This window comes from Lactuca serriola, chromosome 3 (assembly GCF_051521515.1).
Source record: "Lactuca serriola cultivar US96UC23 chromosome 3, Lser_US96UC23_V15, whole genome shotgun sequence".
Lineage (NCBI taxonomy): Eukaryota > Viridiplantae > Streptophyta > Magnoliopsida > Asterales > Asteraceae > Lactuca > Lactuca serriola.
The window spans coordinates 180,187,138-180,203,542 of NC_136410.1; positions in this window are offsets into that span (position 1 = coordinate 180,187,138).

Consider the following 16,405-nt stretch of genomic DNA (forward strand, 5'->3'; position numbering starts at 1 on the left):
TAGCTATTACCGAGTACTACAAGTTTTGTTTAGACTCAAATAGATAATTCTAAGTCCGTTTTAAAATCTACATGATATTGTGACAACCCGAACCTTTTTTTTTCGTTACCCTTAGCCGATTTCCGTTATTAAAATTTGAATTTTATTGAGTCTCGTCAAATACATTTGCTTTGGAAAATCATTTAGTTATATGATTGAACTTTATATAAGAGTCGGGAGCAAAACCACGCAAAATTTCAAGTTTTTCTTCGAACAAAACAACACTTCACAGCCTGACTGGAGTTCATGGCCGTTAACCCATTTACGACGGTAAACTAATTTGCGGTTGGTGCCAGGTGGCCCCCACCACCGACCATACCCCCATACTATATATATGGGACCCGCACCTTCATTTGAACCTTCTTGGCCGAAAACTCTCTCATTCTCTCTCTCTCTACCTCTCGACCGTAAACCCCAAAACACCCAAATTTCTTCCGAAAATCATGAAGAAATCACCTTTGGAGGTTGTTTTGGAGCATCTAAAACTCGTTGTCACCTAATCCAACATCATTTTTCTTGAGTTTATGGTCGTACACCCTTGACACCATCAAATCTTCAAAGACCGCAAACAGTTCACAATCGTAAACCCTTCAAGAGGTTGTTCACGACCGTAAATAGTTCATAGCCGTAAGCCCCCCCTTCATGGCCAAAAACTCCTTCACACCGTGAATCTTGGCCGCAAACCCACTTTTCCACCTCGATCGAGTCTCGGATCCCGTTGAGTGATGCTTACATCAACCTGAGGGTCTTCAATTCCAGTTTCATTGTTCGACATTCCACGCATCCAACAATGAGTTCATACCCCCTATGCTTTTACTATTTTTACGTTTTCAAGGGGGATAGAAGCCAAGAGAAAATGATTTTGTGAATTTATACAAAAAGATTTTAACACCTTTAAAACTAATGCAATCGACACAATCATACAGTTTCCTAATGTTTATAAAATAATTAGATATTTTATCCCTTTTGTAACATGCTGAGCATGAGGGACTTTTTTAATCTACAATTAAAATTGCGTAGTTTTCAAATCCATACATAAACCAAGTACATAACATACATGCAAACTATAATAGGTATAGTTTGGGTTTTCAATACATCGATTCATGAATCCAGAGTTATACATAACAAAACCTATAAACCATGACATATTTAATTCATGATATACATTACTACATTTGGATTTCAAGAGTACAACATTAAATAATTATTTAAGTATAATTATTACCCTAGAAAATATACCCACGTGTAACATCCGGACTCCCAGGTATTTTATTTTATGCATTTATATTGAGTTTTTGGAGAGAGACTCGGCGAGTAGGCGCTCAAACTCGCCGAGTAGGATCGCGGACGGTCGGACTGATTTAATGGCGGACTCGGCGAGTCCATTCGTGGTCTCCGCGAGTCCACGCTATTTAATGAAACCCTAATTCCCGGGGGTTGGGACCTATTTAAAGGGGCTTATAGCAACCATTTGCGGCTACCAGACCCCTGAGAGGAACCCTAACAGATCCAGAGTGTTTGTGAGGAAGAAGATGTCATTTTTTATCTTTGTGTGGGTGTTTTTGCAAGAAGAAGGTGGCCAAGGCAAGAGGGAACTAAAGAGGGCAATATTTTGTGGATTTCAGAGGCTAGGGACTTCGTACTGAGGTATATATTTCAATCATTCTTCAGTGTGGTGTTAATCTTTGGGAGTTAGGGTTTCTAGCCCCTTTAGAGTATGGATTGTCGTGCAATTGGACCCTTCTTGTGTTGAGACTTTGGATCTGGGTCCAAAGTGGCCCAGAGACCTTAACTCCTCAATCTTTATGAGTGTCATTGGGAGATAAGAGTTTGGGATGGCATATTGGGTCCATTTCTTCAAATAGAGCCATTAGGTCTTTGCATGGGCATCAAGATCCAAACTTTACGTGTTTATTTTGTTTAAGGAGGCCAGATCTATAGGTTAGAGGAACAGATCTGACCTCAGGAGGTCATTAGAGTTTGAGCATGGCTTGACCTCGCTGAGTCCAAGAACAGACTCGGCAAGTAGGATGGTTTTTCCCCATAAATCACGCAGATGGTAACTCGCTGAGTTGGGGAAGTGACTCAGTGAGTAATTGAGGATTCTGAGGATGTGAGTTCATGACTAAACTCGCCGAGTCACAATTGTGCACTCGGCGATTCTAGTCAAAGGGTTGACTGTTGACTTTTGTTGACTTTTAGGGTTTGGTCAACTTTAGAGTATTTGAGGCTTGAGAGGGGTAAAATGGTCTTTTACCCTCTTGAGAGTGCTAAGAGAGGGAATGGTCTAGCCTTGGGAAATGTGTTGACGCCGAGTGTTTATTTCGTATGATTAAGCGGAGGCTAGATCCTATTTCACGGAGTCCGAGATTTCCGAGTTACCGAGTTACACGAGGTGAGTCTTCTCACTATACGTTACCTAGAGTGGTATTATGAGTTGACTGAAAGGTCTTATGCGCTATGTATGAGATTGCGTGCCATGTATGAGATTATGTGCTATGTGATGTAAGTATGATATATAATTGTATCGACCAGACCGGAGGGTCCAACGATTCTGACCGGGCCGGAGGGCCCAACAGGCTATGACCGGACCAGAGGGTCCAACGAGCTATAGGACCGGAGGGTTCCGCTGAGACACATCGGTCGGAGGGTCGTACAGTAGCCTCGAGTGGTGTATGTGTTCTATGTGGTATTTTGGGGAACTCACTAAGCATTTATGCTTATAGATGTTGTGTTATGTGTTTCAGGTACTAGTGAGGACCGTGGAAAGGCGCTGGCGTGATCCGTACACACAGAGAGGAGATCTGATTTGTGATCTTGGGATATGTTTGAATTAATAACTATTGTGGAATACTTTTTGAGAATATTTTTATATAAATTTGGTGGTTGAAAAATGAAAAATTTGTTTAGAAAATCCCATTGTTACAAGTTGGTATCAGAGCCTTGGTTTGAGGGACTCGGATGCACCTTCGGGCGTATCTGAACTCAAACTGAGGATTTTAGAAATTTTCAACAAATAAGAACTAATTTTTCTAAAAAGAGTAATAGGTTTTGAAACAACCAGAGCGGAGCATTGTGTATGGTCAGCCAGCGCCCGAACGGTGAATCCCCGAAATACCCTTATATTATGTGTTATGAGATATGAAATGTTATGTTATGCATGCTAGAGTAGGCTAGGTATTCATATTAGGAATAGAGTGGCCTGATTTGTGATGACTTAGCCTAGGAGATTACTACGGCTATGAGATGCCTTGAGAGTGAGTAGGTAGCAGTTAGGAGCTCATGAGAGGTCTATCTAAGGGTAGCCAATGCATAGCGAGAGTAGAGTACTTGCGACCCGGGATCCAAGGAGGAGGTCTTGAGGTGAATGCTGATGCGATGTGGTCAGTAGTATAGGGCCCATACTACTGAAGACACCGGATCAGTGAGCAGTCCAAGTAAGAATCCTATTGATATTGGAGGACGAGTAGGGTTGCGTTATCGAGTGCGAGTATGCTCGATCGAGTCTCTGATATTTTTATGTTGTATTTCAGAGACATCATGGTTGGGACACGACACACACCTGGGAGCAATGGTGTCAGCGATGAGGAGATTCGTCGATTGATTCATGAGGAGGTGGCTGCTGCCATCCAGGCCGATATTCCAGAGATGTTCGGGGACATTAAGACCACATTGATTGAGACCTTTGACGAGCGGTATGCAATAGTGACTGAGGTTGCGGCTGCTGCAGCTACTGTTGCTGTTGCTGCTGCCAGACCTCAGGGAGGTGATTCATTGTTGTTTCGGGAGTTCAGCAACACGAAGCCACCAGAGTTCGATAGGACGCAGGACCCGATTGCTGCGATGAGGTGGATCTCTGATATCGAGGGAGTTTTATATACGTGTTCTTGTCTAGAACACTTGAGGGTACGGTTCGCTCTGTACCAGCTCCGCTTGGGAGCGAAGGATTGGTGGAGGTTCGTGATGGCGAGCTTCACTCTTGCAGAGATTTCTGAGGTGACCTGGGAGAGGTTCACCGCCATGTTCAGAGACGAGTATGTTCCCCCGGTGGAGTGGGAATGATTGATTCAGGAGTTCTTGACCCTCAAGCAGGGTACTGATTCTGTTACAGTTGTTACCAGGAAGTTTCATGAGAGGGCGATGTTTTGCCCTGACCAGGTATCTACTGAGTAGGCTCGCATGAGCCGGTATCTGAGTGTTTTGAGGAGAGATATTCGGGAGTTCATGGCGAACTCGAATTACCGGACATTTGTTGAGCTCCAGGAAAATACCCGAAAGAGGGAGATTGAGTTGGAGGCTCGGGCCAGGGAGGAGGCCGAGTCATAGAGGATGGATCGGCGGCTGGCTCAGTCTCAGCCGCCAGCCAAGCGGCCAGGCCCGCTGATTCGAGATCTGGGAGCACTAAGGGATGCACTTGTGGGAAGTGCGACAAGAGTCACGAGGGGTCGTGTAGAGCGGGAGTAAGCTACAAGTGCGGGAAGGAGGGGCATATCGCGAGGGATTGCCCTAAGGGAATTTCTGTTTGCTTACATTGCAACCAGACCGGCCATCGGAAGGCCGAGTGCCCTCAGCTACATCAGGGATCAGCGCAGGGATCTACGCCTATTGCTAGGGCTATCGAGGTTCAGCCAGCAAAGGTCGAGGCACCGAAGGCTCGCGGGAGTGCCTTCCAGTTGACAGTGGAGGAGGTCCGTGCAGCACCCGACGTTGCGTCCGATATGTATTCTTCTCTTTATTTATTTGAGTCTGAGATATTATGCTTATATTATGTTATGCGTAGGTACCTTTCTTGTGAATTATGTACCTGCCTTAGTGCTATTTGACTCAGGAGCGAGTCGATATTTTGTGTCATTAGCTTTTAGTCGTCATATCAGTATTTTTCAAGAGGCTTTGAGTCAACCTCTGCGAGTTTCTATACCTAACGAGCGAGCAGTGTATGCCACGGAGGTGATTCGAGGATGTAGACTTGAGATCTTCGGTGTGGGGTTCCCGATCGATTTACTCCCGATTGCGATGGGGGACATATGTGTCATAGTTGGAATGGATTGGTTGAGCCAATTTGGAGCTATTATAGACTGCAAGCATCAGTTGGTGATGATTCGAGACCCTATTGGGGCAGTACTTATGGTGTACGGTGAGGGTACCCGTCCTAAGTCAGCATTTTGTTCGGCTGCGAGGGCGAGGCAGAGTTTACAGCAGGGCTGTAGGGGATTTGTGGCCTATGTGATGGATACACGAGTGGCCGCTGGGAGGCCAAGTTCGATTGATGAGGTCCCGATTATGCGGGAGTTCCGTGATGTTTTCCCCGAGGAGTTTCCGGGTGTGCCTCCCGAGAGGCAGGTGGAGTTTCGTATCGACTTGGTACCGGGGGCGGCACCTATTGCCAAGGCACCCTATCGCCATGCGCCGCCTGAGATGCAGGAGTTATCCTCGCAGCTTTAGGAGCTGCTGGGAAAGGGGTTTGTCAGACCGAGTAGCTCACCTTGGGAGTGCCGATCCTTTTTGTCAAGAAGAAGGATGGTTCACACTGGATGTTTATTGATTACCAGGAGATAAACAAGTTGACGGCCAAGAATCATTATCCGTTACCGAGGAACGACGATCTATTCGAATAGTTGCAGGGAGCGTCCTGGTTCTCCAAGATAGACTTGAGGTCGGGATATCACCAGATGAGGGTTCAGGATGAAGATATCCAGAAGACAGCTTTCAGGACTCGTTACGGGTATTACGAGTTCGTGGTGATGACTTTCGGGCTCACTAATGCACCAACAGTGTTCATGGATCTCATGAACAGGGTGTGCAGGCCGATGTTGGATCGTTTGGTGATCGTATTCATCGATGATATCTTGGTGTAATCAAGATCCAGAGAGCAGCATGAGGAGCATTTGATGGAGATCCTCGAAGTTCTGAGATCGGAGAGGCTTTACGCCAAATTCCTCAAGTGTGATTTTTCGTTACAGGAGGTCCAGTTCCTAGGGCACCTCGTTAACCAGAAGGGGATATTGGTCGATCCGGCAAAGATCGAGGCGGTGATGAGTTGGGAGGTGCCGAGGTCACCTATCGAGATCAGGAGTTTCCTTGGGTTGGCTGGTTATTATCGGAGATTTATCAGGGATTTCTCTATGTGTTGGATAAGGTGTCTAAGTCCATAACTAATTTTGGTAAGTACTTGACCCGACCCGGCATGGTCCATTTGGGTTGCATGGCACCATGCAATTGGAAAGACTAAACGAGAGAAATAACACTTGGAGATTATTAATATATTATAAGTTCTAAAATATTAATAATATTATTTAATTAGTTTGATCAAGAATTAATTTAGAATTAATTAAGTGATCAAAATATAACTAACTAAATATATGGGTTGATTATGTAAATCATCCATATCTTGTATAGTGGGCTAAGAGGCTCCATGGATTATCAAGTTGGGTTCCACTAATAGGATGCTCCATGGATGCTCCATGGGAGTTACAAACCCATGGGTCATGGAAATGAAGAGTCATGACACATTAGGGTTTACATGGTGTAACACTAGATGTGTTAACACTATATAAGAATCCCATTCTCCACCAAAATCAGCTATATATACAAATGAAACAAGAGGGCTAAGCCGATTTTAAGAAGTGTATGTTCTCTCAAAAGTCTTTCCAAGAGCATTTTGTGTTGTGTTAAGCATTTGAGGCATCACACTTGGGGTCCTAGGCTCATAAGGTTTCAAGGAACACTTTCAGCAACAAGGTATGTAGTTCTATCTTTTATACAAAGAAAATAGTACCCCATGTATGCTAGATAGGTTCATAGCCTTGGAAAACAACTTTGCATGATAATTAGACAAACATATATCCAAGGTTATTAGGGTTGCATGTACACTTAGGAAGTGTTAGAATGCTCAAAACCCATCAGTAGTATCAGAGCCTAGGCTTGCTTGTTTGATTTTTGTGCAAACTGCTTGAAAAATCGAATTTTCTACTTTCTGCCCGTATGAACTCGCCGAGTCCATGACCAAATGCAAGTTGCTCGTCGATTCTGTTCATCCACTCGACGAGTAGAGGCTACAGTTTTCAGAATTTCAATTTTTGTTGTTGGAAATGGACTAGGAACATTACCCTAAACTAGTTTTAGTTGGTTTAATGTTCATGTTAATCCATTTACAATGAAAAATTATCAAAATGACAAGTTTTTAAGTGTAATTTTTGATTCATGAAAGTGTTTATATTCATGTTCTTGATCTTATGATGTTTAGATGATCATACAAATTGTTTGTAACCTATGTGGTAGATTAATTCATGATCATTATGTGTTTTAATGGAGTCCATAACTTGTCCTCAAGTTATAGAAAACCAAAAGTCACTTTGTTTTTAAAACGATTAAAAGAACACATGGGTTATAAAAACGAAGAGTCTTCATTTTTAATACTCTAATTAACTCATAAGTTACAAGAAATGAAAAGTTTTGAAAGTTTACAAAACTTGCCCTCAAGTTTTGGAACAAGTAAGGTCTTGATAAAAAATTTAGTTCCAACCCTTAGAATTTTAAAAGTTAAAATTCAAACCTTATACTTTATAATATTATAAGTTAATAATATATATATATATATATATATATATATATATATATATATATATATATATGTATAAGAGCAAGTCGTCTTACCGCTAGTACGCCTCATTCACGAAGCCGATCTATAAGGGGGGTTTAAGGTTGTTGCCTATAAAATGGCAACTTAATGGGTGTCCACTCTCACCCACCGCTTCTTTGATCGGTGGAGGGTCGTTAGCCGAACGGGTAGGACAAGGACTTATAAATTCTCATTAAAAGTTTGATGAATATTATAAAGTAACTAAATGCTTTATTAAATTCCCAATCTTAATTACTTTAGGAGAAATGTGAATAAGGTGCTAATCCATGAAATTACACTTTACACTTTGTTTGAGTCGTTGGTGGAGCGTGTGTCGTTAACCGGCACACTAAATTGGACTTGACAAGGTAGGTAAAGGGTGACTTAAGGTTTATCATAGTATCGGTGGAGCGTGTGTGGTTTACCGGCACATCATTGAGTGATAAACTTTAAGGGTGCCAAGTCATTTGCATGGTTACTTCACACCTCGTTTTGTGATCCTCAGTATCCCAGTCACAAAAACTTGGAGGGCACACTCGAGGTTGAAACATGCCTTTGAAAAGTTCATTGAATTTCAAAAGAATCTAGGAATTTCTAAGAACCAATCAAAAACCTAATATTTAATATTTCGTTTTTCATGGTGGAAATTGGTGAATCGTTATTCACCTACCTTTCAAATATGTTATAGCTTGGATTACGACATACCTCTTCTAAGTTATAATATATTGTGATTGGATCCTAGCCTTAATATTACATTTGGGTGTTTATTAAGGACTCTCTTAATATCTAAACTAATCTTGTCCTCTCCTTCAGATGTCTTCTAACAATGCTGCTTCTGGCTCGAATCCTAATGGCTCCTTTACCCTTATGAACTTGTGTGGGAAGGTCACTTTTGATGGATCAAACTTCAATGAATGGATCAGAAACATCAGTATGATTACCTGCTACGAGGACAAAGAATGTGTCCTCAACAAGGAGCTTAAGGAGATTGATGAGACAACTGCAACTCCCCAGGAGATCGCTGACTTCCAGGCACATGAAAAGGATGCTACCAAAGTGGCATGAATCATGATGGCCACGATGACAGCGGAACTCCAAAAGTCCTATGAGGACTTCTATCCTTTTGAAATGCACCAAGATCTGATGGAAAGATGCCATAAAAGTTCACGAGAAGAGAGGTATGAAATCATCTGCTCCATGATAACAACCATGATGAAGGTCGGGGAATCCGTCACGAGCCACATGCAGAAAATGCAAAGGTATGTGGATCGGTTGCTGAAGCTTAATGTGAACTTCCCTGAGGAGCTTGCAATAGATATCATTATGCACTCCTTACCATCGTGCTATGATGAATTCCGCATGACATATCACATGAATATGGAAGAGGTCATACTCAGCAAACTTTAGGGTCTTCTCAATACCGCAGAAACAGGTCTTAAGGGGAAGTCGGTTGTTAACACTCCTACTCCAAAATCTACCCCGGTTTTGGCAATCGGGAAAAGTCGAGGGAAGAAGAGAAAGAGCTCTTCGAAGGGTACCAAGGCTAGGACCCTTGATGGCTCTTCTTCAAGTGGAACCAAGAAAGGTTTCGTCACTCCCTCTTCTGACGTAAAAGAGGCTGAATGCTTCTATTGCCATGAAAAATCACATTGGAAGCGAAACTGACCAAAATACCAGCAAGATGTGAAGGATGGGAAAGTTAAACCCAACCATGCAGGTATTTACACTATCTTATCTAATAACTCACCCCATTCTAACTCTTGGGTCCTTGATACCGGCTGTGGTATTCATATCTCTTCTGATTTGCAGGGACTGAGAAGAACTGAGAATGTAGAGCAAGGAAGAATAAACTTAATCATGGGGAATAACAAAGCTTTACCTGTCACCAAGATTGGAGTTTATACTTTATCGCTAAGTAGTGGGTTTAGTTTAGATTTGAATAAGTGTTGTTATTTGCCACAAATGGCAAGAAACATTATTTCCTTTCATGCATTGTATAAACAAGGTTTCACCTTTTCATTTGATAATAAAGTTGGTTCGATTAATGCTTTCTTTAATAATGTTCTTTATTTTAAAGCATTACCTTGTGATGGCGTGTATGAAACAGTATATGTGGTTGATAACTTAGGAAATAATGTATTGTGTATTGATTTTGTTAATAATAACTTGGATAAAGCATCATTATGGCATTGTCGTCTTGGACATATAAGCAAGAAACACATAGGCCAACTCCAAAAGGATGGAGTCTTCTAGTCATTTGACCTAAAGTCAGATGATAGCTGCGAATCATGCTTACATGGAAAAATGACAAAGTTACCCTTCATAGGTTCTTGTGAGAGGGGTGAAGGTTTGTTGGATCTTGTACACACAGACGTGTGTGGGCCCTTTAAACATGCCACAAGGGATGTTAATCGTTATTATTTGACTTTTACTGAAGATTGTAGTAGATATGGATATGTCTACTTAATCAAGCATAAGTCAGAGACTTTCGAAAAGTTTAAGGAATTTAAACAGGAAGTCAAGAATCAATTGGGCAGGAACATTAAGATGCTTCGATCCGATCGAGGTGGTGAGTATCTTAGTTCAGAGTTCCTTGACTATCTTAGGGAATGTGGGATTGTCTCACAATTGACACCTCCCAGGACACCGCAGTTGAATGATGTGGCTGAGAGGTGTAATCAAACCTTGTTGGATATGGTTCGTTCCATGATGAGTCGAGCTTCGCTACCAATCTCATTTTGGGTGTATGCCTTAGAAACTGCCACCCATATCCTTAATCTAGTCCCTACAAAGAAAGTTGTCAAAACTCCTAATGAGATGTGGACTAGTAAAGTACCCAAACTAGACCACATCAAGATTTGGGGTTGCGAGTCTTTCATGAGACACGAGACTCATGATAAGCTCGAACCTCGAAGCGAGAGGTGTATTCTCATCGGCTACCCACAACAATCCTTTGGTTACCTCTTCTACAGACCTAGTTAAAATGTGGTCTTTGTAGTTAGGAGGGCTTTCTTTAGAGAGAGAGAGAGAGAGAGAGAGAGAGAGTTCATAAGCCAAGGAAACAGTGGGAGGCAAGTTAACCTTGAACAAATTCAAGAGTCAAGCAGTGAAGGAACTTCAAACCCTAGCACTCAACTTGAGGAGCAAACTCCTGTTGAGCCAATTGACAAGTCTATATCTCTGAGGTGTTCCACAATGGATAGGAATGCACCTGAGCATTACTATGGATTCCACATTACTACGGAAGGTGATACACTTATCAATGATGAGACACTGATAGGTCTGGATGAACCTAACAGTTACGCGGAAGCCATGGCAGGCCCTAAGTCAGCCAAGTGGAAACAGGAAATGGACAGCGAGATACAGTCCATGTATGACAATCAAGTTTGGAACTTGGTTGAGAATGTACCAGGTCGTAAGACAGTAGGGTGCAAATGGATCTTCAAGAAGAAGACCGACATGGATGGTAAAGTACACACTTATAAGGCACTACTAGTTGCAAAGGGTTTCTCACAAACTCCGGGAGTTGATTATGATGAGACCTTTTCTCCAGTGGCCAAGATTAAGTCTATTACGGTTCTGTTAGCGATAACCGCATTTCATGACTATGAAATATGGCAAATGGATGTCAAAACCGCTTTCCTTAATGGAAAGTTGGCTGGAGATGTTTACATGAGTCAGCCAGAGGGTTTTGTCAATACAGAGTACCCTAATAGAGTGTGTAAGCTTGAGAAATCCATTTATGGGTTAAAGCAAGCACCTCGCAGATGGAATCTTTGCTTTGATGAGAAAGTCAAGGAATTTGGCTTTTCTAGGAGTGAAGATGAATCTTGTGTATATGTCAAGGCTAGTGGGAGTATAGTTAGCTTTTTGGTATTGTATGTGGATGACATACTACTCATAGGAAATGACATCCCAACTCTACAGGAAGTTAAGCCCTGGCTTGGGAAGTGTTTCTCTATGAAGGACCTAGGAGAAGTTGCCTATATTCTAGGGATAAGGATCTTGACAGACCGAAGTAAAAGACTAATTGGACTTAGTCAGAGTTCCTACTTGGATAAGGTGCTGAAGAGATTCAGCATACAGGACTCCAAGAAAGGAGAGTAACCCATCCAGAGTAATGCCAGATTAAGTAAGACACAAAGCCCTAGTACTGAGGCTGAGATAGCAGAAATGAGTCGAATACCTAATGTTTCGGCTGTAGGATCGATCATGTATGTTATGACGTGTACTCGACCTGATGTAGCCTTTGCCTTGAGCATGGTTAGCAGGTAGCAGGGGAACCTTGGCAAGGCACACTGGACTACAATAAAGAATATCCTCAAGTACCTACGGAGGACTAAGGACTGGATCCTCACCCTCGATGGGAGTGATGAATTGAGAGTTGTAGGGTATAGTGATGCTAGCTTTCAGACTGATAGGGATAGTTTCCGCTCTCAGTCAGGCTGGGTCTTTACTCTAAATGGAGGAGCAATTTCTTGGAAGAGTTCCAAGCAAGAGACAGTGGCTGATTCAACTTGTGAATAAGAGTATATTGTAGCTAGTGAGGCAGCAAAGGAAGCGATATGGCTGAAGAACTTCATTGGAGACCTTGGAGTTGTACCAGCTATCAAAGAGCCAATGGAAAGTTTTTGTGATAGTGAAAGTGTTGTTTCCTTAGCCAAGGAACCAAGGGATCACGGGAGATCCAGACACATCGACAGAAAATACCATTTTATCAGACATCGAATAGAAGAAGGACTCCTCGTGGCGAAGAGGGTATCATCGGATGAGAATCCAGCAGATCCCCTCACGAAGGGACTGACTTGGATTAAGCATCTCCAGCATGCTCGGAACATAGGGATGAAGGATGATATTAGATTTAGTAGTTAGATAACCTCGAAATTTGTAAAGTGTAATTGACATTAGACGATGAATAAAAGGTGTTTTATTTATGAGTAAAGTGTTGCTATCTCTTGTCGATCGTTTAATATATTGCTTTTCCATGTTTTGACTTCCAGAATAATTATGTTTGGTATATCATATTATTCGAACCTCCACAGTTAGTCATATATCGAGAGTAGGTATGAATCAAGACTGTCATGATTGGTTGCAAAGGTCTAAGGTGTTGGACATGGCTACAACAATCATGAGTGCTCATAAGTTCTGAGTATTGGACTCAACCCACGCTCACTGGAATCACTTAATGGAATTTATCTCGAGTGATTGTGAGACGGTAATATCCTATAAGTCTTCAAATCTAGAGATATGATTTGTTACTTACGAGTTGGTTATGCATTGATTGTACGAAAACGCATTGGTAACTCGATGTTATAAAACATGCTTTTGTGTATAATTCAATGAGTGGTAGAACAAACATATGAGTTGAAGTTTATCTGGTCCTTCTTGGATTAGAAGCTCATATATGGGCCCCTCGATGATTTTGTTTTGACCTATGTATCGGGCCCGGTCAGAACTAAGTTGATGTGTTCAATTAAGTTCTTTGTCAAACAAATCGGAAATCGGGAAACAAACTGTTGGACAATAAGTAAGACATTGTTCCATGTATTTGTCAGGCTGATATCTAGAATAGAGGATTATATGATCACTTATCTTAAAAGGCGTATCATCATCTTCTTAGTTCTGAGAGACCTTGAAAGAGCTACGATTGCCGATCGGTTCCTGAAGTACTGCAGTTATAGTTATTAGACTTGTCCAAGTGGGAGACTATTGGATAAGGTGTCTAGGTCCATAACTATTTCCGGTAAGTACTTGACCCAACCCGACATTGTCCATTTGGGTTGCATGGCACCATGCAATTGGATAGACTAAATGAGAGAAATAACACTTGGAGATTATTAATATATTATAAGTTTTAATATATTAATAATATTATTTAATTAGTTTGATGAAGAATTAATTTAGAATTAATTAAGTGATCAAAAGATAACTAATTAAATATATGGGTTGATTATGTAAATCATCTATATCTTGTATAGTGGGCTAAGAGGCTCCATGAATTATCAAGTTGGGTTCCACCCATAGGATGCTCCATGAGAGTTACAAACCCATGGGTCATGGAAAAGAAGAGTCATGACACATTAGGGTTTAGATGGTGTAACCCTAGATGTGTCAACACTATATAAGAATCCCATTCTCCACCAAAATCGGCTATATATACATATGAAACAAGAGGGTAAGCCGATTTTAAGAAGTGTGTGTTCTCTCAAAAGTCTTTCCAAGAGCATTTGGTGTTGTGTGAAGCATTTGAGGTATCACACTTGGGGTACTAGGCTCACTAGTTTTCAAGGAACACTTTCAACAATAAGGTATGTAGTTCTATCTTTTACACAAAGAAAATTGTACCCCATGTATGCTAGATAGGTTCATAGCCTTGGAAAACAAATTTGCATGATAATTAGACAAACATAGATCCAAGGTTATTAGGCTTTCATGTACACTTAGGAAGTGTTAGAATGCTCAAAACCCATCACTAAGATCGTCGTGCCACTCACCAAGTTGACATGGAAGGGTGTTGCTTTTTCATGGGGTCCGGAGTAGCAGACCTCATTTAAGACACTTCGCCAGAGATTTTACGAAGCTCCGCTGCTCGCACTCCCGGAAGGGATGGAGGATTTTGTGGTTTACTGTGATGCATCGATATCAGGGTTGGGAGCGGTGCATATGCAAAGGGGGAATGTGATAGCATATGCATCGAGGCAGCTGAAACCTCATGAGTCGAGGTATCCCATTCACGATCTGGAGTTAGGGGCCGTGGTGTTCGCCCTCAAGATCTGGTGTCACTATTTGTATGGGGTTCGGTGTACCATATACACGGACCACAAAAGCTTGAAGTACCTGATGGATTAGCCCAACCTGAATATACGCCAGAGGAGATGGTTGGATGTGGTAAAGGATTACGACCGCGAGATCCTATACCACCCGGGAAAGGATAATGTTGTGGCCGATGCCCTGAGCCGTAGAGCGGAGGCAGCCCCGATGCGAGATGTTTGCATGAGATTGACAGTGATGACTCCGGTGTGGGACACCATTCGAGGGGCTCAGGCGGAGGCCGTGAGACTGGAGAACCGCAAAAGGGAGCGAGTGATCGGGCAGGTATCGGAGTTTGTTACCGATAGTCGAGCACTCATAACCTTCCAGGGTCGGGTTTGGGTACCATTTGTGGGCGGAACGCGTACCATCTTGATGGAGGATGCGCATATATCGAATTTCTCGATATGATGTATTTGGACCTGAAGAGGGAGTATTGGTGGCCCTGTATGAAGAGAGATGTCGCAAGGTTTGTAGAGAGGTGCTTGACCTGTCGCAAGGTTAAGGCCGAGCACCAGCATCCGCATGGTAAGTTGCAGCCGTTAGAGATGCCCGAGTGGGGTGTTGATGCAATTTGGGTGATTGTGGACAAGTTGACGAAGAGCGCTCATTTCCTTGCCATCAGTGAGAGCTCTTCTGCGAAAAGACTTGTAAAGTTGTATGTTAGGGAAGTGGTATCGCGGCATGGAGTACCGATCTCAATCGTCTCAGATCGAGATGTGCGTTTCACTTCCAGATTCTGGAAGAAATTCCATGAGGAGTTGGGCACGAGGTTGCATTTTAGCACCGCCTACCACCCACCGACTGACAGACAGAGCGGGCGGACGATTTAGACGCTCGAGGACATGCTTCGGGCATGTTTTTTGGATTTCGGAAGGAGTTGGGACGCGTACTTACCCTTGGCCGAGTTTTCTGATAAAAACAACCATCATTTGAGCATTGGTATGCCACCCTTTAAGCTGTTGTATGGAAGGAGGTGTCGGACCCCCATTTGCTGGGGTGAGGTAGGGCAAAGTGTGATGGGTAGTACAGAGATAGTGTTTTAGACGAAAGAGAAGATATAGCGGGTCAGACAGAAGTTATTGACTGCTCAGAGTCGCCAGAAGAGTTACGCGGATAGGTGTCAATCGGAGCTCGAGTTTCATGTTGGGGATCTTGTGCTCCTGAAGGTGTCTCCTTGGAAAGGAGTGATCCGTTTCAGGAAGAGGGGAAAGCTGGGGCCCTGGTATATTGAGTCGTTTAGGGTGATCGTAAGAGTGGGCAAAGTAGCATACAAGTTGGAGCTACCTGCAGAGTTAGGTCAGATTCATGACACCTTCCACGTATCGCAGTTCAGGAAGTGTGTGGCCGATGAGTCGGCGGTGGTACCGTTAGAGGATATCTAGTTTGATGCGAGCCTAAACTACGTTGAGAGACCGGTTACGATTATGGATCGGAAGATCAAGGTTTTGAGGAACAAGGAAGTGCCCCTGGTGCAGGTAAAATGGCAACATCAGAGGGGGTCCGAGCTAACTTGGGAGCCGGAGCGAGAGATGCGTGAGCAGCATCCAGAGTTGTTTGCGGAAAGAGACTTCGAGGACGAAGTCTGATTCTAGTAGGGGAGAATTTTAACATTTGGACTCCCAGGTATCTTATTTTATGCATTTATATTGAGTTTTTGGAGAGAGAGACTCGGCGAGTAGGCGCTCAGACTCACCGAGTAGGATCGCGGATGGTCAGACTGATTTAATGGCGGACTCAGCAAGTCCATTCGTGGACTCGGTGAGTCCACGCTGTTTAATCAAACCCTAATCCCCGGGGTTTGGTACCTATTTAAAGGGGCTTATAGCCACCATTTCTAGCTACCAGACCCCTAAGAGGAACCCTAAGAGATCCAGAGCGTTTGTGAGGAAGAAGAGGTCATTTTTGATCTTTGTGTGGGTGTTTTTGCAAGAAGAA